Below are 25101 nucleotides of genomic sequence, written 5' to 3'. Positions count from 1 at the left end.
GCATAATGGGCCTCATTGGGCCAAAAATGTCATTTTTAGCCCATTAAGCTTGGAATTTATGTTTTTAATCCTCTAATTGAGTATAATTCCAGAAATTGTTTTATGGAAACTGTTTTGACACACTTCATCCATCAGAATTCGTGGAATGTCAATTTGGACCCTTAGTTTTGTATTTTTCACATTTTTGGCCAAAAATTGGTGTTTTTAGCTTAAAGAAAATTGTTGCTAAACCACTTAGCTATTTTTCTTGTAACACTTTGTATGTAGAAATACATTTCATGCTAAAATCATAAAACATAAGTTATATCTCGGTTTTGAGGGGTTTTATGGCTAGATCCAACATTAAAACACATAAAAGCATACATATAAGCATGAAAATCATACAAGGCATACAAAACACATATAGATCTACACTTTCACTTGTATTCCCCCCCCCCCAAAAAAAAACTTATAAAAACAGAAAATAGGGAGTATGAAGCTCACCTTGGGTGTGGGGGCTCGGTTTTGCAAAGAAAATGGAAGGAAAATGAAGTGTTTTTGGCGTTAGCTCCCTTCCTTGGTAGATCTCGAGTTTGAGATGGTTCTAGGGTGCAAGATCACGATTTTTGCATAGATTAGGAAAGGATTTTTGATAACAAAAGAATCTAAACCATAGATCCAAGTATAATCTTACCTTAGATGATGATTAACTTGCAAGATCCTCTTGAAAGTCCCTAATTTTCGAGATTTTTGGAGAGGGGAGGAAGGAGAGTTCTTGAGAGAGTTGAGAGATTTTTGTGAGTTTGTGTGTGTGAGTATGGCCGAGAGTGAGAAAGGAGAGAAGAAGAAATGACCTTGATATGATGCTTTCTTGGAAACATGAGTTATGTGCATGGAAACCCAACATATAAAAGTGAGGTGGCAACCCAAGGTCAACTCTCCCTTTTTCCTTGGGCTTGGGGCGAGAATAGGGAGAGAAGAAAGGATTTTTGGGCTTTTTGTCCCTAAGCCCAACATTAGAGGTAGTTTGGGTGCTTATTAGCCTTATAAAATAAAATTGTGATTTTTATGCTTTAATAAGCTAGGTTAGGTTAAATTATGGACCAAAGCTTGTGATTTATTTCATTCTAGGCCCAATATGACCCAAGATATTGAAATAAATAAGTGTGGGTCCAATTAGAGCCCAATTAGGGTTCTAAGCCCATGATAGTCTAATTGGAAGCTTATTGGTCCATTTGGATCCAATAGGGGAGTCCTAATCCAAAATGGACTTAACAAGGACTTTTAGGGTTTCCAATTGTTTGATGACTATTTGTGGTACTAGCATGTTGTATTTGATTGAAGTTTTTGATTCACATTAACTTGAAGGTATAGATTACATGGCACAAAATTTCCAGTTGTGACATCATCCCCCCGTTAGAGGGAATTTCGTCCCGAAATTCTGTTTGAAGGCTAGATTTGAGGATGCTAGAATAGGTGAGGGTACTTTTGCTTCATTTGATCTTCGCGTTCCCACGTGAATTCTGGCCCACGCTTTGCGTTCCACCGTACCTTCACGATTGGGATGCGGCTCTGTTTAGTACGCTTCACCTCCCTGTCCATGATCTCGACTGGTTCTTCGACGAACATGAGATTCTCATTAATTTCGATTTCGTCAAGAGGAATGACAAGGGTTTCATCTGATAGGCACTTTTTCAGATTAGAGACGTGAAACACGGGGTGTACACCGTATAGTTCCGCGGGTAGTTGTAGTCTGTATGCTACTGGGCCTATTCGGGCGACGATTTCGAAAGGTCCAATGTACCGTGGGTTTAGCTTTCCCCGTTTTCCGAAACGTATAACCCCTTTCCAGGGTGAGACTTTTAACAATACTCGATCACCGACCTGGAATTCTAAGGGCTTTCGTCGTTTGTCAGCGTAGCTCTTTTGTCGGTCACGCGACGCTTGCAATCGAGCTCTGATCTGAACGATCTTTTCTGTGGTTTCGCGAATGATCTCCGGTCCCGTTAGTGCCCTGTCTGACGTATGTGTTCTTGCTAGCTGGGTATCACCTACTTCAGCCCAACATAACGGTGATCTACATTTACGCCCGTATAGTGCTTCGAAAGGGGCCACCTTGATGCTTGAATGGTAACTATTGTTATATGAGAATTCGATCAACGGCAGGTGGGTATCCCAAGACTTTCCAAAGTCTATTACACAAGCACGAAGCATGTCTTCAAGCGTCTGAATGGTTCGTTCGCTTTGACCGTCCGTTTGTGGGTGATACGCGGTGCTCATATCGAGATGAGTTCCCATTGCCTTGTGGAGTGATTGCCAAAACCGCGACGTGAACCTACTGTCCCTATCCGAGATGATAGATTTTGGCACTCCATGGAGTCTTACGATTTCTCGTAGGTACAACCGCATTAGTCTCTCCATCTTGTAGGATTCTTTGATTGGCAGGAAATGGGCAGATTTCGTCAGTTGGTCGATTATTACCCATATGGTGTCCAATCCGTCCGACGTCTTGGGCTGCTTGGTCACGAAATCCATAGAAATTCCCTCCCATTTCCACTCAGGGATTGCCGGTTGCTGTAACAATCCGGAAGGTTTCTGGTACTCCACCTTTACTTTGGCGCACGTAAGGCACTTACCAACATAAGTCGCGATTTCCGCCTTCATGTTAGGCCACCAATAGTGTTGCTTGATGTCCAAATACATCTTGTCCGAACCGGGATGAATGGAGTATCGTGTCTTGTGGGCTTCCTTCATAACGGTCTCCCTAAATCCTCCGATTTTTGGGACCCAAATACGGTTCATGAAGTAGTATACTCCATTCTCCTTGACTTCTAGGTTCTTCTCCATCCCGCGCAATGCCTCGCTAGTTCTATTTTCCGCTTTCATAGCCTCTGACTGGGATAATGCAATTTGAGTGGCCAGATGAGACTGAATGGTTATCGAGTGCGTGTTCGTACGACGATTAGATTACTCCTTCCGACTTAAGGCATCGGCTACCACGTTGGCCTTGCCTGGATGGTACTTGATCTCGCATTCGTAGTCGTTTAGCAATTCCACCCATCCTCGTTGTCTCATGTTCAGCTGCTTCTGATTCAAGATGTGCTGGAGGCTCTTGTGGTCCGTGAAGATGGTGCACTTTGTACCGTACAGGTAGTGCCTCCAAATTTTCAGAGCGAAGACCACGGCTCCCAATTCTAGGTCATGGGTCGTGTAATTTACTTCGTGCGTCTTTAGTTGGCGGGACGCATATGCTATCACTCTTCCACGTTGCATGAGAATGCAACCTAAGCCTTGATTCGACGCGTCACAGTAGACTACAAAATCTTCCGTTCCTTCGGGTAGAGATAGTACAGGTGCGCTACAGAGAGCTTGCTTCAAGGTTCGAAACGCAATCTCTTGTCGGTCGGTCCACTTGAATGGCACGCCCTTTTGTGTAAGCAAGGTAAGCGGCTTGGCGATCTTAGAGAAGTTTTGGATGAATCTCCTATAGTAGCCTGCTAGGCCTAAGAACTGACGAATTTTGGTGGGCGTAGTCGGAGTTTCCCATCCTTCCACAGCTTTGACCTTAGAGGGATCCACATGAATTCCGTCTTGGCTAACTACGTGACCTAGAAAATTCACGCTCCGTAGCCAAAACTCACACTTAGAGAGTTTGGCGTAAAGCTTTTCCGATCGCAGCGTCTCTAGGACTTGTCGGAGATGTTGGCCATGCTCCTCTTTGCTTCGAGAATAGACGAGGATGTCATCGATAAACACAATGATGAAGTTGTCCAGAAACGGTCGACAGATTCGATTCATTAGGTCCATAAATGCGGCAGGTGCATTTGTTAGACCGAAGGGCATTACAACGAATTCATAATGTCCGTAGCGGGTTCGAAAAGCGGTTTTAGGAATATCCTCTTCTCGGACTTTGAGTTGGTGGTATCCGGACCGTAAATCTATTTTAGAAAAATAACTAGCTCCTTGGAGCTGGTCGAATAGATCATCGATTCGTGGGAGTGGATAGCGGTTTTTAACAGTGAGTTTATTTAACTCTTTGTAATCGATACACATTCTGAAAGATCCGTCCTTCTTTTTGACAAAGAGCACCGGAGCTCCCCATGGCGAGTAGCTAGGTCGGATAAATCCCTTGTCCAGAAGCTCACTGAGTTGGCTGGAAAATTCCTGCATTTCAGCAGGAGCCAACCGATATGGTGATTTAGCGAGAGGAGTTGCTCCTGGAACGAGGTCGATTCGGAATTCAACCTGTCTCTTTGGGGGTACTCCTGGAAGATCTTCGGGAAACACGTCCGGAAATTCACACGCTACCGGAATGTCTTGGATGTTAGTTTCTTCTTTGGTCTTGTCCACTATGTGAGCCCAGAACGCCAAATTTTCTTTCGCAAGTGTTTTTGTGCTTTGATACACGAGATAAGACGAAGATTCGTACTGGGTTTGTCTCCGTAAATTACTAGGGTTTCGTGATTTGGGAGACGAAGGCGAACGGCCTTCTCGCGGCACATAATCTCAGCATGGTGGGGGCTTAACCAATCCATGCCGATAATCACATCGAAACTCCTAATTGATACTAGCATCAGATCTATTCGTAAGACGTGTTGGTTGAGGGTTAGGGTACATCCGATGTAGATCTCCCTAGTGGATTCGGTTTTCCCATTGGCCATTTCCACCGTATAGGTTTCATTTAGCCCCTGGGGTTGTTGTTTTAGTAAATGTTTAAACTTCTCACTTACTAAACTTCGCTCCGCTCCGGTATCAAATAAGATGCATGCATAAGTGTGGTTTAGGAGAAACGTACCGGTCACAACTGCGGGGTCCTGAACTGCATCACTCTGACCCATAGTCAGCATTCTTCCTACTCCTCTGTTTCCTGAGTTGTTGTTGTTAAGGCAATCTCGACGGAAATGCCCCGTCCTTCCACACCCAAAATAGGTGTGGCTAGGCCCTGCGTTGTTGCCGCCGGTATTGGTGTTGATGTTATTGCGGGGGTTGTTGTGGTTCTGGTTGTTTCCCTGACTCTGGTTCTGAGAAGGATAAGTCCTGCAGAACCTTGCAGTGTGTCCCTTTCGGTTGCAACTGGTGCAATGGAACTCCTTACATTCTCCATGGTGATGGAAACTGCACTTATTGCACTTGGGAGAATTACCGGAATAGGGTCTTGAAGCATTTGAAGCAGCTGAGGCTGGAGCATGTGATGTGGCTGGAACCGGCGCGGTAACAGCGTTAACTGCCACTGTTTGCTGCTTTTTAGAGGTCTCGGGGCCCTGACGCTCCTTTCTCTTGTTGTTCCATCCTTTCTTACCATCACTCTCCTTCTTCTTCTCAGTCTCCACCGGTTTCTCGCCCTTTTTGTGGTTATGATCATATAGCCTCTTTGCCAATCTCTTCGCACTGTCAAAAGTTTCAGGGTTCGCAGCTATCACATTCCCTTGAATGGGGGATGTCAGTCCCCCAGATGAATCGTTCAATCTTCTTTCCCTCTGATGTGATCATACCCGGGCACAACAGGGATAGTTCGCTGAATCTCGATATGTAAGCATCGATGTTCCCATTCTGCACCGTGAGATTCCATAGTTCCTGCTCCATCTTCTGTATTTCGCCTCGAGGGCAGTACTCAGCCGTTAACATCTCTTTCATTTTTGCCCAAGGAATAGAGTTGGCGACAGGGAGTGTCATGGCTTCTACGTGTCCATTCCATCAAGTGAGTGCTTGGTCCACAAAAGTGCAGGCCGCGAACTTCACCTTCATCTGCTCGGGACACTCGCATATCTCGAATACCGACTCTACCTTCTCGATCCATCTCTTCAGAGCGATCACTCCTCCAGTACCGTTGAAAGTTCGGGGTTTAGCGTTCGCAAAATCCTTGTAGGTGCACGTTTTAGTGGGTCCTTGGTTCGTCCCGTTGTTCGAACTTCCGGATCCTTGCCCGTTACCTCCTCCGTTGTTCCCTCGGTGAAGTTGTGCCATAGCTGCTGTGACCGCAGTAGACACGGCTGCCTGGAAAGCAGTGGAGTCAACTTCGGGCGGAGTTGGTTCAGGATTTCCGCGAGTAGGTCGGCGAGGCATCTTCTTGTCACGAAATGGAAAGATGTTGAGTGTACGTGGTTTCCGTGGGGTCGTGGTCCTACTGACTAGGTGTATGGCACGAACTTAAGTACTTCTATCATTTTAGCATACAATCATAGATTCGCAACACATAGCAAAACACGTAAGAGTTAACTAATATCATCCTATGCCTCTTCCACTATTGCAGACTAAACAGACGTTCTCTTTTTGGTGATAAGGGGTATAGTTTTAGGTTCCCTAGCTATCCCGATCTCATCAAGACGTGTGTTAGTTTTACTTTGGAGAGAATGTAGATGATCAGGCTACATTCACTCTTTGGTATCACTAAGAACAGTCCTGAATTAACCGAGATACCAGCATTATTGTGTTTGATTCGGCGTTAGATCCTTATTCCTAATGCAAGCAAGTGTGTTTCATTTACTTGTTTTGTTCAGAGTTATGTTAGTCCCTCTTTTTGGTTTATAGTTGCATATCAATGTATGGCTCGACATGCTAGTTCACTATAAACAAAGCTCTTATACCAACCTGTCACACCCCCGAACCAGACGGCGGAAACGTCCGGGGGCTGTCGTGACTCAATTGAATACCATAACATTGAATATATATGAAACATAACAACATTCGTCACCGTGCATTAATATAATACAACCAGCAGCGTTTACATGTCATACATTGTTTAAACATTACATTCCCAAAAGTTAAATTGTTCGATTCATACATAAATAAACTGCAACCGTCACCGAATATGATTTCCTTTGATTCACTGGTTCCCTGAGAATACAAGTATTTTGAAAAACGTCAACATATGAAATGTTGGTGAGTTCATAAGTAGTGTTTGAAATCCAATGTTTGTATTGTTTGAAAACCACCAGAAAATCCGATATTTTCTGAAAAGAAAGACTTTCAAAAATGTTGTGAAGATCCATAGGTATGCTTGTTTGTTTCTATACTTATGAAAATTGTTTATTAAAAATTATATGCGTTTCGAATCCGATATGTTTTGAAAAACCTAGGAAAACCCGATGTTTTCCTAATCCTTTGAAATCCATTAAGTTGCGTTGAAACCATTACAAAGATAGAAGTGTCATTCCCAGGCGACGTTGGATTATTTTTGAGCATGATTATTTACTACAAACCCGCATTACACAAACGCCCAGTTTATAGCAATACTAACGATCCCGAAGGCGTCGTTTGTACAAATCACGTTATCCAGCCGCCCTGACTATGTGTCGTCCCACATCCGAAGAGTAAGAGGACACGAAGGCCTCGATGACTCTATTAATCGGTTGGGGATAATATGTGTACGAGGGGTCCCCGACCCGCCTCGCAAAAATATGCAGACTTTTCTAGCAATACCAAAGGACCCTTGGGGACCAGTGGTATACAAGCCATTGAAAGTCCCTCTACGTTGTGCCAAGTCGGTGAAACTCAACACTTCGTAGAAAAATATGCGTCTCCGGGCCTTAAGATCAGGTCATTGGGCTAGCTAGGCCCAACAAGCAAGATTTTACACTTTTGGGGCCCGAAGATGGTGCGTAGACGTCTGTGCACACTCGTATGTAAGCTAAGTTCCCAAACATTATTTATATGAACCGTAGTGTAGTAGTGTCGTAGTGTTGGTAGTTGTAGGTTTCTATTGGTTCGAGACCGAGCCAATTCGTTTAATAACGACTTTTGGTATTGTAACGTATTGTATTTCGTCGAAAGCCGCGGTGCCATTATTTGATCAAATTGTGTATATTGAATTAGCCTTGAAATTTTTCTGTTTTCAGCCCCTCATTGTTTGTAAAGTTTACATTTTCAACCCTTTTATTAAATACTTCCCGGTTTGGTCCTTAAATTAATTTTCTTGACATTTTAACACCAAAAATTATTGAAATTAATATTTTTCAGCATATTTTTCATAGAAAACAGTTTAAGTCCCTGAAAATGCGGTTTTCTCGGTTTTAACCCTTCTTTTTCGCAATTTTGACAATTTTGGCCCAAATTGGAAAATTTTTGCAACTTTGGTCCTTTTTAAATTTAAAAAGCATTTTAAACCTTTGAAAAGGACTTGGATCACTTATGGTCCACTGTTTTACAGAAAATCACAGTTTTGGCCCTCCAAAACAGAAAAATTCGCATAATAGGCCTCATTGGGCCAAAAATGTCATTTTTAGCCCATTAAGCTTGGAATTTATGTTTTTAATCCTCTAATTGAGTATAATTCCAGAAATTGTTTTATGGAAACTGTTTTGACACACTTCATCCATCAGAATTCGTGGAATGTCAATTTGGACTCTTAGTTTTGTATTTTTCACATTTTTGGCCAAAAATTGGTGTTTTTAGCTTAAAGAAAATTGTTGCTAAACCACTTAGCTATTTTTCTTGTAACACTTTGTATGTAGAAATACATTTCATGCTAAAATCATAAAACATAAGTTATATCTCGGTTTTGAGGGGTTTTATGGCTAGATCCAACATTAAAACACATAAAAGCATACATATAAGCATGGAAATCATACAAGGCATACCAAACACATATAGATCTACACTTTCACTTGTATTCCCCCCCCCCCCACAAAACTCATAAAAACAGAAAATAGGGAGTATGAAGCTCACCTTGGGTGTGGGGGCTCGGTTTTGCAAAGAAAATGGAAGGAAAATGAAGTGTTTTTGGCCTTAGCTCCTTTCCTTGGTAGATCTCGAGTTTGAGATGGTTCTAGGGTGCAAGATCACGATTTTTGCATAGATTAGGAAAGGATTTTTGATAACAAAAGAATCTAAACCATAGATCCAAGTATAATCTTACCTTAGATGATGATTAACTTGCAAGATCCTCTTGAAAGTCCCTAATTTTCGAGATTTTTGGAGAGGGGAGGAAGGAGAGTTCTTGAGAGAGTTGAGAGATTTTTGTGAGTTTGTGTGTGTGAGTATGGCCGAGAGTGAGAAAGGAGAGAAGAAGAAATGACCTTGATATGATGCTTGCTTAGAAACATGAGTTATGTGCATGGAAACCCAACATATAAAAGTGAGGTGGCAACCCAAGGTCAACTCTCCCTTTTTCCTTGGGCTTGGGCCGAGAATAGGGAGAGAAGAAAGGATTTTTTGGCTTTTTGCCCCTAAGCCCAACATTAGAGGTAGTTTGGGTGCTTATTAGCCTTATAAAATAAAATTGTGATTTTTATGCTTTAATAAGCTAGGTTAGGTTAAATTATGGACCAAAGCTTGTGATTTATTTCATTCTAGGCCCAATATGACCCAAGATATTGAAATAAATAAGTGTGGGTCCAATTAGAGCCCAATTAGGGTTCTAAGCCCATGATAGTCTAATTGGAAGCTTATTGGTCCATTTGGATCCAATAGGGGAGTCCTAATCCAAAATGGACTTAACAAGGACTTTTAGGGTTTCCAATTGTTTGATGACTATTTGTAGTATTAGCATGTTGTATTTGATTGAAGTTTTTGATTCACATTAACTTGAAGGTATAGATTACATGGCACAAAATTTCCAGTTGTGACAGAAATTCCCTTCAACAGAGGGATGATGTGACTACCCGAAATTTCTATTTTGAACAAACCATATCAAGCCAATATATGTAGAACAGTTAAAGTGAAAACTCAGATTTCGAGTATAAGTTTGGCAGTTTTCAGGATCTTACACATAAGGAGATATTAGGAGAGTGGATGCACAAGGGTTTTGTGCAACATTGCTATTCCAATACTCTAGGATATTAGAGTTCATTCCGAGAATAGAAATATTTTCTGCCAAAAATCCCAGGACAATATATAGAAAACTGAACCAAATGGTTCATTAGTTGAATTCCAATTAGAGAAAAGCCAAAATTCTCTCTCACGGATCTTCGGGTTTTTATCCCAAATTGTGAGTACTTCGATCTAGTTATGTTATATAGCTTAGATTGTGTTTAGAAACACCAATTACATATCAAATCTGTGAGATTCAAGAGTTTACCGCCCAAGAACGTTCTTGGAGAGTAAACTCCGATAAGTGGCTTAAATGCTACCTAGTCCTTTCCCCATGAATTGTAACTACCTTATACTTGTATGCTAGTGTGTATATGACTAGAAAACATCAAAAACGGATTAAGACCCCAAGATTTGGGAGTTTACCGCCCAAGAACACTTAGGGAGTAAACTCCATTTTAAGGTCCTAAAGTGTTCCAATGACCCTCAAAGCTTTAGAACTCGAACTAGAACCCACCATTGCATGTTTAGGACACCAAAAGCAATTAAAATCAATGATGAAAAGTGAGTTCACGGCCAACGGTGTTCTTGGGCCGTGAACTCCATGTTTAAGTGCAAAATGCCCTTAACGCCTTCCTTAAGCCAAGAGACTAATTTGGGCATGTACCTAAATGAGCTTTGGACTAGCTAACACACTTAGAACACCAAGAGTAAGGTGTTCACGGCCCAAAAGGTTCTAGGGCCGTGAACTCCATAAAATGGTGCCAAATGGTGCCATAAACTCTTCTAAAGCCAAGTACGAAACCCTAGTTTAGTTCCTAGTTAATGTAGAGACTTGAAAACACCATAAACACCCTCCCAAGGGAGTTTATGGCCGTAAACTCCATGGGATATGGTCCCAGGGCTGTAAACTTCTCAAAGGAGTTAATAAGAAGCCCAAACACTTGATTTAGCCTTGAAACAATTCACCACTAGAGTTGTAATAATTCTAAGCTTCATTTAGAGACTTGGTTGAGAGTTTACGGCCAGGCGTTTACTCCCCTGGGCCGTAAACTCCAAAACATATGGCCATTAGACCATAAACTCCCATTAGGGGCATTTCACTCCTTTGTTGCAACCCATTAGCCTCTTAGCACTTGACCCAAAGTGTTTTCCTTGCGTTTAAATGTTTATACTTGTATAATTAGTGTTTTAATCACTAATTATTTATATACATATGTCTTCATATGTAATTAGGATCATTGTGTGTGTCTAAAGTCTCCACTTGACACCAAGCACTTGCCCGATCCTTCCTTACGATAACAGTCCGTTCAATTCTAGTCACTTACTGCAGGTGAGTTCATACCCCTTAATCAATGTTTTAAACTGTTTTAAATGTTTTACGGGGGGGGGGGGGGGGGGGGATACAAGTAGAAGTATGCTAGTTATTATATCAATCACATGCGATTAATAAGTAGAATTACGCTAGTTATTATATCAATCACATGTGATTAATATGCAGCATCCAAATGATTGGCTACACATTAGCCGTTTTACCAAACAGTTTCCTTCAAATGATTTTTATAAACATTTTATATGTTTTAAACTCCTTATTACACTGTACATTTTACTCTGTATATTACATTTCAAACTTATTTACAATTGTGTTTCAAACAAATGTTTCCTTATACTTAAACTGTTTTATCAAACCTATGCCTTCAAACTGTTTTATTGGTTGACATCAAGTCGATCTTTTCTGAAAATAATAATTATGTTCAAATGTTTTACATAACTTATTTATGCTTTTATATTATAAATTCCATGCCTCTATATGTATAGTTATATAAGAAATGTTTAAAAGACTTAGGAAGGCTATCCACCCTATTTCCTTTTCGCGCTTGAGATGTGGTCTGGTGGGATATCGGGTACTCGTCCGAAGGTCGTTTAAATATTAGTTATATATCATGTGTACATATATAGTCATAAAAGGTCCTTCTAGTTCATCCCATGCCCTTGGGTAGCAAGGGTATACATCCATGTCCATACGTACCAGTTAGATTACTAGTAAACTACCATATGGGTAGTTTAGGAAGATACTAGAACTATTACTAGAACGCGATATCATAAAATGAGTAAGTTCATTCATGATTCTATACTTGCTAGATAGAGAGCACATACATTACAGCTAGAACATTGCATTACTATAAGTACATATACAACTATACTAGAGAAGAACATATACAACTATACTAGAAAGAGAACATATACAACGATACTAGAACGATTTCATTACTATACTTGCTAGGTAGAGAGCACGTACATTACAGCTAGAACAGTTCATTACATTACATATATATGAATACGTTAATTATTGTGATGTGTCTCGGAGCATGCCTTAAATGCCATGGCCCGAGTTGTAGCCAGAGTCTCTTGAAGGGAGAGCATGAGTTTGCGTATAGATCTATACTAAATTGACTGTCCTACACCTTGCTGCTAGCTACAGCGGGACCTGCAGGTGCCAAACGTCATTCCTTATTACGACCATTCTTATGTCGTTGTTACCGGTCAATAGTATGGTACAATTAATCACATGATGCCTTAATATAAATCCGGTTTAAGGTTGTTAGTACAACAGTAGTTCTTATAGCGCTATGTTTTAGTACTACATTAATTTTCCCTATACATATATTTAGTGATCTTTTCACTTAAACTATAAATGTAAAAACTATATTTTCTTAATAATAGTTACACTTGGGAAAATTACACACTTTTACAAGAGATGAACATATAGAACAGTTAAGTCTTGGTAGAAGACTACATTGAGAACAGTTAGGTCTTGGTAGAAGACACCCTTATATAATAGTAGGAATCATAGGGATTTCTAGAGTTTTTCAAACGTTTACAGTTGTTTTACAAACATTTTCATACTTACAGTTCATATACATTTTCAATACTTACAATTCATTTACTTAAAAATTCTTACATACAAATTAAGACACTAAATACTTATGATCTCACCAGCTTCAAAGTTGATACTCGCTTTCAAAATTACTTGTATCCTCAGGTCATCATAGACAGGTACCGATGCAAGAAGATGGAGCTTGTTCAAGACTCATCTTTCATTTTGATTTATGCTTTAGTGTTTATCAAAATTTGACAGAACACTTGTATAATAATTATATTATTAATGCAATGGATGATGTTGTTGCTTGTTTACTACTTTTCATTGTTGTGATACTATACATGATGTCCTCTGCCCCATAACGTTTCCGCCGTTCTTGGTTTTGGGGTGTGACACTGATAAACTCTTTCAAAATAACTTGTATTCTCAGGTTGACAGTAGACAGGTATCGAGGCCGGCTTTTGAGAAGATGGAGCGCATCCAAGACTCATCTTATTATTTTGATTTACTTTTTGGTGTCTATAACTGTACAGAACACACTTGTATTAAAATTATATATTTAATGAAATGGATGATGTTGTTTGTTTATTTACTGTTATACTGTGTTGTAATACTTTACATGACGTCCTCCGCCCCAGAACGTTTCCGCCGTTCTTGGTTTTGGGGTGTGACAAATTGGATGAGTATAATCATTACCTTATCAGTAAAATTGAATTTTATAAGTTAAAACAGTTTGTGGTAATGATCCTAATCCAATTCTGGCCAAAGGAAAGAAAAACTGCAAACTGATTATCCAACCCGTCGAGTTCCTTCATAGGAATCGTCGAGTTTGCTTGACTCGCGGAGTACCTTCGTAGGACTCGTCGAGTCCAGTAGCCAGTGGCCAAAAATGAAATTTTCTAGCTTTAAAATCAACACAATTGCATCAATATAACAGAAAACACCCAGGCTCTGATACCAATGATGTGTTTTGAGCACTATAACAATCCTATGGTGCACATACTGTTGGGTATTAAGCAATCTAACACTTCCTAAGTGTGCATGCAACCCTAATATACCTTGGATCTATGTTTGTCTAAATACATGCAAAATAATAATTTTCCAAGGTTCATAACCTATCTAACATGGCATGGGGTACTTTTAAACATAAAAGTATTAGATGAGATTACATACCTTTTTGATGACTTTGATTCTTAAGGAGTTTGAGGACCAAGCACCAATAGTGTGAGTGCCTCAAATGGAATCACAAATCACCACAAACTCTTGGAAAACATTGAGAGAGTACACACACTTGTAATTTTCGGCCACACACAAGCACACATACTCTAGTAACACTAGTCACACTAGTTCACCCTAGTGGCTATTTCATGCAACATAAGCATGCTTATATAGTGTACATGATTAGGGTGAAACCCTAATAACCCATGACCTTTCCTTTTCCAAGGATCCATGGGTTAAAACCTACATGGATCATCCATGGACTTCCATATAAGCCTAGCCCATTAACAAATGAGTATTAGCCCACACCATATAAAACCAATAGCCCACAATCCAATTAGTCTTCCTTTTAATCTCTAAATTAATTCATAAATAATTTAAGACTAAGACTAATTAAATAACATGACTTCATATTAATATATTATAACTTATAATATATTAATAAACATATGTGTATAACTCTCATAAAATTATCCATAAATAGTTCGGGTGAAGTGCAACCCAAATGGACCATGCCGGGTCGGGTCAAGTATATACCAAATAAGTTATGGACTCAGACACCGTATTCGACAGACTCCCACTTGGATAAGTCTAATAACTATATTTGTGTATGTTACTTCAGGAACCAACCAGCAATCGTAGCTCTCGAAAACTCTGTTGAACTATGAAGCGCCATTTTAGATAAGTGATCATATAATCCTCTGTTCTCATGACATCAGTCAGACAAATACATGGAACAACGTCGTACTTATTGCCCAGTAGTTTGTTTCTCGATTTTCGATTTGTTTGACAAAGAACTTAGTCGAACACATCAATTTAGTTCTGACCGGCTGGTACATAGGTCACAACAAAATCATCGAGGGGCCCAGATATCGCTTCTATTTCTAGAAGGAACAGATAAACTTCGACTCATATGCTTGTTCTACTGCTTGTTGAATTGTACACAAAGGCACGTTTTATAACATCAAGTTACTGATGCGTTTACGTGCAATCAATGCACAACCAACTCATAGGTAACAACTCATATCTCTAGGTTTGAAGATTTATATGATATTACCGTCTCACGATCACTCGAGATAAATTCCATGAAGTGATACAAGTGAGCGTGGGTTTATTCCAATACTCATAACTTATGAGCTCTCATGAATGTTGTAGCAACCATTGCTATGTCTAAACCCATTTAGCCATCTACAACCTCGATTCATGACAGTCTTGATTCATACCTACTTCCAACATATGAACGACTATGGAGTGTTTAAATAACTTAGTCATTCGGAAAGAATAACCTAGCTACTTTGGAAGTCAAAACATGCAAAGTGAAACACAATAATATTCGAATCCAATATGGTCTCAGAACCCTTTAGAATATAAATAGAACCACCTTTTATTTATCACCATATTGATTACACATTATTCATTGTATAATGTTTCAAACAATCAACTTAAGACTTGAATAAACACAACATTCGTCCCATGCTCCTAGCATGTACACTTTGTTTTTCTAAACAATAGTTATGCCATACTCCAAGAATGCACACTATGTTTGTCTATGATCCTTACATTGTGATGTAGATCAATTGAACTAGATTCCAATGATACTCACTTCAGAAACCCAAATCCTTATTGTAAATGTGAGAATCCCCGATTCCTATCATTTACGAAAAATCTGTTAGATTTTAAACTTTTATGCAATGTTCTTCTTTTAATGATTATGCACAAAGTCACCAAAACCTTGTCACTAGTCATTACAGAGTATTCCAAAGAAGGTCAACTTCTATGGAACGAAAGTCTCATATTCAAAGTACATTGCTTTAAACATCCTTCTTGCATTAAGGTTTTCTAATCTTACACAGATTGAATCACTTCCACCTATGGAGACATTTCCATAGTCCCATTTTGACTATCACTTCTGAACAAGAGTTGCCTCTTTTCAGAAAATGTCAATATGGTCCAACCAAAATTAACACTATACTTCCAAATGTCCCTGAGCAACCAATCTTTGGCAAACCTCATATTGTCCTCAACAATTGGTTAATCACTTTAGTCATATCCAGTTCTAGACTTTTCCCCTCTAAATGCCCTGAGCATTTGGAAAATTTAGAAAGGATGAATATTATAGCACATGAAATCGATCCTATATCCGAAGCATATGGGAGACGATTCATGATGTCTCACATAAAGACATGATACTAGACCAGTCTCTTGCTACAATACTTTTTGTTTGCCATGTTTTCAAAATTTAACTATGAAGAGGGATGCCGTAGTCATAATTGAATTTTGAGAACGCAATATATATAGAATTTCCTTAAGTCGAACCATTCAGACATAAAATTCATACATATATCCTTGCCTAAAGATGATTAAAATCTCAATCTAAGCTTTAGAATTGAAATGAAGTATAATTTCCTCTCCCTTAATTATAGCAAAACGACTTTTCAACCCCTGCAACTTCACGAATTGAAACTTTGTTTTCTATAATTAACATTGCTAGCTTGCAATACCAACCATAATTATCATGCTCCCACTAACATGATGATTATTAGCATAACACTTATGCTCCCACTAGCTCTGACATATTTTCAGAAATCTGCTGGACTTCTGAAATTTAGATTCATCCACCCTTTCTTAGATAGCTCACATGTGTGTCTAAATAATTTTCAGAACTATGAAAAGGGATGCCGTAATCATAGTCTCAATTGCTTAGGCATTTGCCATTTCTCACAAGTCCATGTTAGTGTGCCGGTTAACCACACGCGCTCCACTAACGACTTTTGAAAATGCAAATAACACAATTTCTATCTACGTAAAATCCACTTAGTGAAAGCGTTTCCTCACCATCATTTTCATGAATCGGAGAGATACCTTATGACACTTAGATTTTATAGTGTATGAGTTCCTATCCATGTGAATTTGTCAAAACCATAATCACAAGACAAGGTTAGTGACAAATTCAAACTCATATGGATTGAACTTGTTAAATCTTAATTTCTTGCCACTTGGTAGCACAAAAGCCCACCATTGCTTCCAAGTTGAACTCTGATAACTCACGTGCATATTCAACTTATTTGAAGTAGGCACAGAAATAAGAATTATGTCAACACGATAGGTTGCAAACCTTAAGTCGTGTGCTAGTGATAAATTACAGGTTTTACTCTTGATTAAATCTTGAAACTCTTTCAGGATCTTTAAGGCTCCCACTGTCCCCTTGACATATAACTTTCCCCAGTCAAGAACCATTCCTTGACAAAACAAATATTCAAGGGATAGTGCAGATTCTTATCAAGACTAACACTTCACACAATTGGTCTTAGTTAGTCTGTCTCATCCAAGACATCACAACTTACCAATCTCAAATGTACAAGAGTAGAAAACATTTTACTCTTACATTTGACTAGTGTTAATAAATCTTCCTTTATGTCACTCAAGGTTACAATCTTGGAGTATGACTCTAAGAATTGTTTTGGAACGAAGTATGACTCATTTTCTTGGTTTTAACCAATCCAACAATTCATGACCTCTCTTCTTAGCCATAACAATGCGCTAAGACATCCTTAGAGTATGAATTTGTGATATGGTTTCATAATCATTAAGATGATCATGAAATACGATACTAAAGTTCTCTCCTATCCTTTCAGATTTGAGAAACTTTTATCTTTCTGCCTAATTTGATTCTTCTCATTTGTTTTGTCATACATTGTAACCTTTCCAATGTTAAAGAATTATACTTAACCTTATAAGTATAATCATATTTACTAATCTTTAGTAGATCATGACAAATCAATCTTTGTGGTGGACCTTGACTAGCGCACACCCAATGTACCTAATTCCTTAGTCCTTCAATCGACTCACATATACATGTGATCAAAGAATCAGTCTTAATTTTCAAAGATGAAAATTCTCATTCATCATACAATACAACTTGTATGATTCCAAGTTTCTGTCCAATTGAAACTTGGGTGATGAAAACTTTCTTCATTCGGTAAATTCAGACACTACCACAAATGAAGGAATCAAATCCACTTTCCAATATTGCTATTACTGGAAACATATAGGCAACAATTTTCCACAGATGCCATTGTAAGGATATTTTTAAAATAAATAAACTTAAAACCCTTTTTTTTCTTTTATTTTAAAACTTTGCGGAAAAACTTATCCTTACAATCCACATGAAAACCTTGTTGTTATCTATTCATAAGCAATATATTATAACTCTTAAGCAACAGCTCAAAATTCTGATTGCCGAACCATGCGATCGAAATCCACCTTCGCAATCAGAATCAACATATACTTACTTTAAGCTTCCTATCTTTTCTTTGATTCTTAAAACATCAACATGTGACCCATTCATATTATGTAATAAGAATCTCCAAATAGGAACTTAATAGAGTTAGACAGTGGACTTTACCCGAAGTAGAGTCAAACCTCTTGACTTGATCAACCTTATGACCTTTCAGGTGAATAGGGCAGCTTCGCAACCAATGCCCCTTCCTTTGGCAACAAAACTCATGGACCCTTTGGTAATGACACATGAGACTATCTCAGACTTAGCCTTTCTCTTTACCATTTGGTCAACCGAGGTGACTATGGCCGACCCCTTTCCATTGGGAAGAGAAATCCTTTTCTAGATATCCAATTCAACCATTGTCAATGTCCATGTAGACTTGGGAAGTTGTTCTTTTAATCAAATTTGCTTTACCGGTGTTCCAAATCATTGCTGATTCCACAACACCAAGCAAATAGATAACATCATTAAGGGTCATGTCATAGTCTGTCTCATAGTAGTCCCAAAGAGACTCACTATGTTACTAAGAAAGTGATTGAACATCCAACTTTCACGAGACTTTGACACCCAACTCTCCCGGCTTGTCAATATGTGACTTTATCTCCAAGATGTGAGCACACATAGACTATGCTTGCCAATAGGGATTGAGTGACTTTAAACTTTTCAAGAACTTGTGGGTGAGAGAGAATAATTGGAGGAGGTGGAGGAAGTGAAGCATGATGTTGAGGGACACCATCTTCAAGAGATTTGGGAAGATCATAGTTGTCTGAACCAGGCATCTATAATGGGAGAAAATCAAGTTAGTTGATTCAAAATCCTTAATATAACACCCAATATGAAATATTAAGGCTAGGACCCAACACAATATTTTATAATTTGGAAGAGGGATGCCGTAATCCAAGCTATAAAATATTTGAAGGTAGGCGAATGACGATTCGCCAATTTCCACCATGAAAAACGAAATAATTTATTAGGTTTTAATTGGATTTGAAATTCCTAGATCTTTTGAGATTCATTGAACTTTTCAATGGCATGTTTCATTCTCGAGTGTGCCCTCTCAAATTTTATGACTGGGATGCCGAGGATCACAAAACAAGGTGTGAATAATCATACCAATTCATTTGGTACCCTTAATATTATCACCCAATCAATGTGCCGGTTAACCACACACGCTCCATTGATCTATGAAAAACATTAAGTCACCCTTCGTGATCCTTACTAGTCCAAGTTAGTGTGCCGGTTAACCACACACGCTCCACCAACGACTTGGTAAGGTACAAAGTGTGAATTCCATGGGCTAGCACCAAATTCACATTTTTCCTAAAGTAACTAAGATTGGGAATTAAAAATATTTAATTACTTTATAATAATCATTATACTTTTAATGAGAATTTAAAGTCATTGTCCTACCCGTTCGGCTAACGACCCTCCACCAGTCAAGCAAGCGGAGGGTGAGAATGGACACCCATTAAGTCGCCATTTTATAGGCAACAACCTTATACCCACCTTATAGACCGGCTTCATGAATGAGGCCTACTAACGGTAAAACGACTTGTTCTTATACATATATATAATAATTAACCATTAATGTTATAAATAGTATAAGTGTTGAATTTTAACTTTTAAAACTCTAAGTGTTTGGAATTAAAGTTTATTAAAGTGTGTGAAACTTTTCCAAATTCCAAAACTTGAGGGCAAGTTTTGTAACTTTTCAAAACTTTTCATTTCATAACTTATGAATTAAAGGTTCATAAAAATGAAGACTCTTCATTTTCATGTAACTTATGTGTTTTAAGTGTGTGTTAAAGAAAAAGTGACCTTTGGAAATCCATAACTTGAGGACAAATTATGGACTCCATTAAAACATATAAATGATCATGAATTAATTCTAAACAATTCAGCAAATAATTCCTATCATCTTCTAAATTCATAAGAACATGAACATGATCATCAAAAATTTCAAGAATTATATGAACACATAAAATCATGGAATTTTTGATATATGCTATTGTAAATGGATTAGAACAATCATTACACCAACAAAAACAAGTTTTAAAACACCAAAACAGTTTAGGGTAATGTTTCTAGTCCATTTCCAGCAGCAAAAGTCGAAATTCTGCATTCTGTTCATTCTACTCGCCGAGTGCACAAACCTACTCGGCGAGTAGGATGAATTTTGCCTTGGACTCGGCGAGTCCCCCCATGGACTCGGCGAGTCCATCAGCCAGACAGCAACAATTTCAACCTTTTTCACTATTTTGCATCAAGTATTAAACAAGCAAGCCTAGGCTCTGATACCACTGTTGGGTTTTGAGCAATCTAACACTTCCTAAGTGTGCATGCAACCCTAATAAACCTTGGATCTATGTTTGTATAAATACATGCAAATTAACAATTTACCAAGGTTCATAACCTATCTAACATGGCATGGGGTACTTTTAAACATAAAAGTATTAGATGAGATTACATACCTTTTTGATGACTTTGATTCTTAAGGAGTTTGAGAACCATGCACCAATAGTGTGAGTGCCTCAAATGGAATCACAAATCACCACAAACTCTTGGAAAACGTTGAGAGAGTACACACACTTGTAATTTTCGGCCACACACAAGCACACATACTCTAGTAACACTAGTCACACTAGTTCACCCTAGTGGCTATTTCATGCAACATAAGCATGCTTATATAGTGTACATGATTAGGGTGAAACCCTAATAACCCATGACCTTTCCTTTTCCAAGGATCCATGGGTTAAAAGCTCCATGGATCATCCATGGACTTCCATATCAGCCTAGCCCATTAACAAATGAGTATTAGCCCACACCATATAAAATTAATAGCCCACAATCCAATTAGTCTTGCTTTTAATCTCTAAATTAATTCATAATTAATTTAAGACTAAGACTAATTAAATAACATGACTTTATATTAATATATTATAACTTATAATATATTAATAAACATATGTGTATAACTTTCATAAAATTATCCATAAATAGTTCGGGTCGTGTCAAGTATATACCAAATAAGTTATGGACTTAGACACCTTATCCAACACATACAACCCTAATGCTTTGGATCTATGTTTTCTCAAGTTATACATGCGGCATTCATTTTTCCAAAGCATATACCCAAGCTAGCAAGCAATTGAAGATATACAACATAAAAACTAGTTACAAGTCTCAAGTATGATACCTCTAATAAGTACCTCAATTATGATACCTATAATAAGTTACAAACCCCAAAAGCAAATGGAGGCTTATGAGAGAGAGTTTAGGAAGAAAAATTGTCTAGGGTTTCACCTTCGAATCCTTATGGACAATTTTAATGATGCCAGGGGTTACTTTTATAGTATGGAATTCCTAGAGTTTCTTACATGTAAACCCAAATTCACCATGGTTCTTCACATTTCAGAGGCCCTTTGGACTAATCCTTCATAGACTCTCATATAGGTTTAGGCCATCCATAATCAACATGGATCATTAGCCCAAACTCTAAGTATTACTGATTTACCGAATCAGTCCCTGTAATTTTAATCAATCTTTTTTGATCACTAAATTAATTCCAAATTAATTCTTGATCAATACCAATTAAATAATATGATTTATCAATTAATATATTATTCATATAATATATTAATAAATCACAAATAACCTCTTTCTCAAATAACCATCCTATGAAATTGCTCCAATGAAGGCAATCCAAAAGGACCATGCTACTATCGGGTCAAGTACATACCAATTATAGTTATGGGCTTAGACACCTAATACAACAGTAAAGACCTTGTGGAACAAGGCAGTACACTTGGTTAAAGTTCAGTGGCAGCATCGTAGAGGCTCGAAGTGGACATGGGAGCCGGAGTCTGAGATGCGTGAGCAGTATGCAGAGCTGTTTCCAAAGGATGACTTTGAGGGCGAAGTCAGATCCTAGTGGGGGAGAATCGTAACATCCCGAAAAGAGGTATGGTTCGCTGACCTTAATCTTTTATGCATTTGTCAAGACTAGTCTGTCACAACTGGAAATTTTGTGCCATGTAATCTATACCTTCAAGTTAATGTGAATCAAAAACTTCAATCAAATACAACATGCTAGTACTACAAATAGTCATCAAACAATTGGAAACCCTAAAAGTCCTTGTTAAGTCCATTTTGGATTAGGACTCCCCTATTGGATCCAAATGGACCAATAAGCTTCCAATTAGACTATCATGGGCTTAGAACCCTAATTGGGCTCTAATTGGACCCACACTTATTTATTTCAATATCTTGGGTCATATTGGGCCTAGAATGAAATAAATCACAACCTTTGGTCCATAATTTAACCTAACCTAGCTTATTAAAGCATAAAAATCACAATTTTATTTTATAAGGCTAATAAGCACCCAAACTACCTCTAATGTTGGGCTTAGGGGCAAAAAGCCCAAAAATCCTTTCTTCTCTCCCTATTCTCGGCCCAAGCCCAAGGAAAAAGGGAGAGTTGACCTTGGGTTGCCACCTCACTTTTATATGTTGGGTTTCCATGCACATAACTCATGTTTCCAAGCAAGCATCATATCAAGGTCATTTCTTCTTCTCTCCTCTCTCACTCTCGGCCATAATCACACACACAAACTCACAAAAATCTCTCAACTCTCTCAAGAACTCTCCTTCCTCCCCTCTCCAAAAATCTCGAAAATTAGGGACTTTCAAGAGGATCTTGCAAGTTAATCATCATCTAAGGTAAGATTATACTTGGATCTATGGTTTAGATTCTTTTGTTATCAAAAATCCTTTCCTAATCTATGCAAAAATCGTGATCTTGCACCCTAGAACCATCTCAAACTCGAGATCTACCAAGGAAGCGAGCTAAGGCCAAAAACACTTCATTTTCCTTCCATTTTCTTTGCAAAACCGAGACCCCACACCCAAGGTGAGCTTCATACCCCCTATTTTCTGTTTTTATGAGTTTTGTGGGGGGGGGGGAATACAAGTGAAAGTGTAGATCTATATGTGTTTTGTATGCCTTGTATGATTTCCATGCTTATATGTATGCTTTTATGTGTTTTAATGTTGGATCTAGACATAAAACCCCTCAAAACCGAGATATAACTTATGTTTTATGATTTTAGCATGAAATGTATTTCTACATACAAAGTGTTACAAGAAAAATAGCTAAGTGGTTTAGCAACAATTTTCTTTAAGCTAAAAACACAAATTTTGGGCCTAAAATGTGAAAAATACAAAATTAAGGGTCCAAAATGGCATACCACGAATTCTGCTGGATGAAGTGTGCCAAAACAGTTTCCATAAATCAATTTTTGGAAATATACTCATTTAGGGTATTAAAAACATAAATTCCAAGCTTAATGGGCTAAAAATGACATTTTTGGCCCAATGAGGCCCATTATGCGAATTTTTCTGTTTTGGAGGGCCAAAACTGTGATTTTCTGTAAAACAGTGGACCATAAGTGATCCAAGTCCTTTTCAAAGGTTTAAAATGCTTTTTAAATTTAAAAAGGACCAAAGTTGCAAAAATTTTCCAATTTGGGCCAAAATTGTCAAAATTGCGAAAAAGAAGGGTTAAAACCGAGAAAACTGCATTTTCAGGGACTTAAACTGTTTTCTATGAAAAATATGCTGAAAAATATTAATTTCAATAATTTTTGGTGTTAAAATGTCAAGAAAATTAATTTAAGGACCAAACCGGGAAGTATTTAATAAAAGGGTTGAAAATGTAAACTTTACAAACGATGAGGGGCTGAAAACAGAAAAATTTCAAGACTAATTCAATATACACAATTTGATCAAATAATGGCACCGCGGCTTTCGACGAAATACAATACGTTACAATACCAAAAGTCGTTGTTAAACGAATTGGCTCGGTCTCGAACCAATAGAAACCTACAACTACTAACACTACGACACTACTACACTACGGTTCATATAAATAACGTTTGGGAACTTAGCTTACATACGAGTGTGCACAGACGTCTACGCACCATCTTCGGGCCCCAAAAGTGTAAAATCTTGCTTGTTGGGCCTAGCTAGCCCAATGACCTGATCTTAAGGCCCGGAGACGCATATTTTTCTACGAAGTGTTGAGTTTCACCAACTTGGCACAACGTAGAGGGACTTTCAATGGCTTGTATACCACTGGTCCCCAAGGGTCCTTTGGTATTGCTAGAAAAGTCTTCATATTTTTGCGAGGCGGGTTGGGGACCCCTCGTACGCATATTATCCCCAACCGATTAATAGAGTCATCGAGGCCTTCGTGTCCTCTTACTCTTCGGATGTGGGACGACACATAGTCAGGGCGGCTGGATAACGTGATTTGTACAAACGACGCCTTCGGGATCGTTAGTATTGCTATAAACTGGGCGTTTGTGTAATGCGGGTTTGTAGTAAATAATCATGCTCAAAAATAATCCAACGTCGCCTGGGAATGACACTTCTATCTTTGTAATGGTTTCAACGCAACTTAATGGATTTCAAAGGATTAGGAAAACATCGGGTTTTCCTAGGTTTTTCAAAACATATCGGATTCGAAACGCATATAATTTTTAATAAACAATTTTTCATAAGTATAGAAACAAACAAGCATACCTATGGATCTTCACAACATTTTTGAAAGTCTTTCTTTTCAGAAAATATTGGATTTTCTGGCGGTTTTCAAACAATATAAACATTGGATTTCAAACACTACTTATGAACTCACCAACATTTCATATGTTGACGTTTTTCAAAATACTTGTATTCTCAGGGAACCAGTGAATCAAAGGAAATCATATTCGGTGACGGTTGCAGTTTATTTATGTATGAATCGAACAATTTAACTTTTGGGAATGTAATGTTTAAACAATGTATGACATGTAAACGCTACTGGTTGTATTATATTAATGCACGGTGACGAATGTTGTTATGTTTCATATATATTCAATGTTATGGTATTCAATTGAGTCACGACAGCCCCCGGACGTTTCCGCCGTCTGGTTCGGGGGTGTGACAGGTTGGTATC

This window comes from Lactuca serriola, chromosome 1 (assembly GCF_051521515.1).
Source record: "Lactuca serriola cultivar US96UC23 chromosome 1, Lser_US96UC23_V15, whole genome shotgun sequence".
Lineage (NCBI taxonomy): Eukaryota > Viridiplantae > Streptophyta > Magnoliopsida > Asterales > Asteraceae > Lactuca > Lactuca serriola.
Note: the sequence above shows the minus strand (reverse complement) of the source record.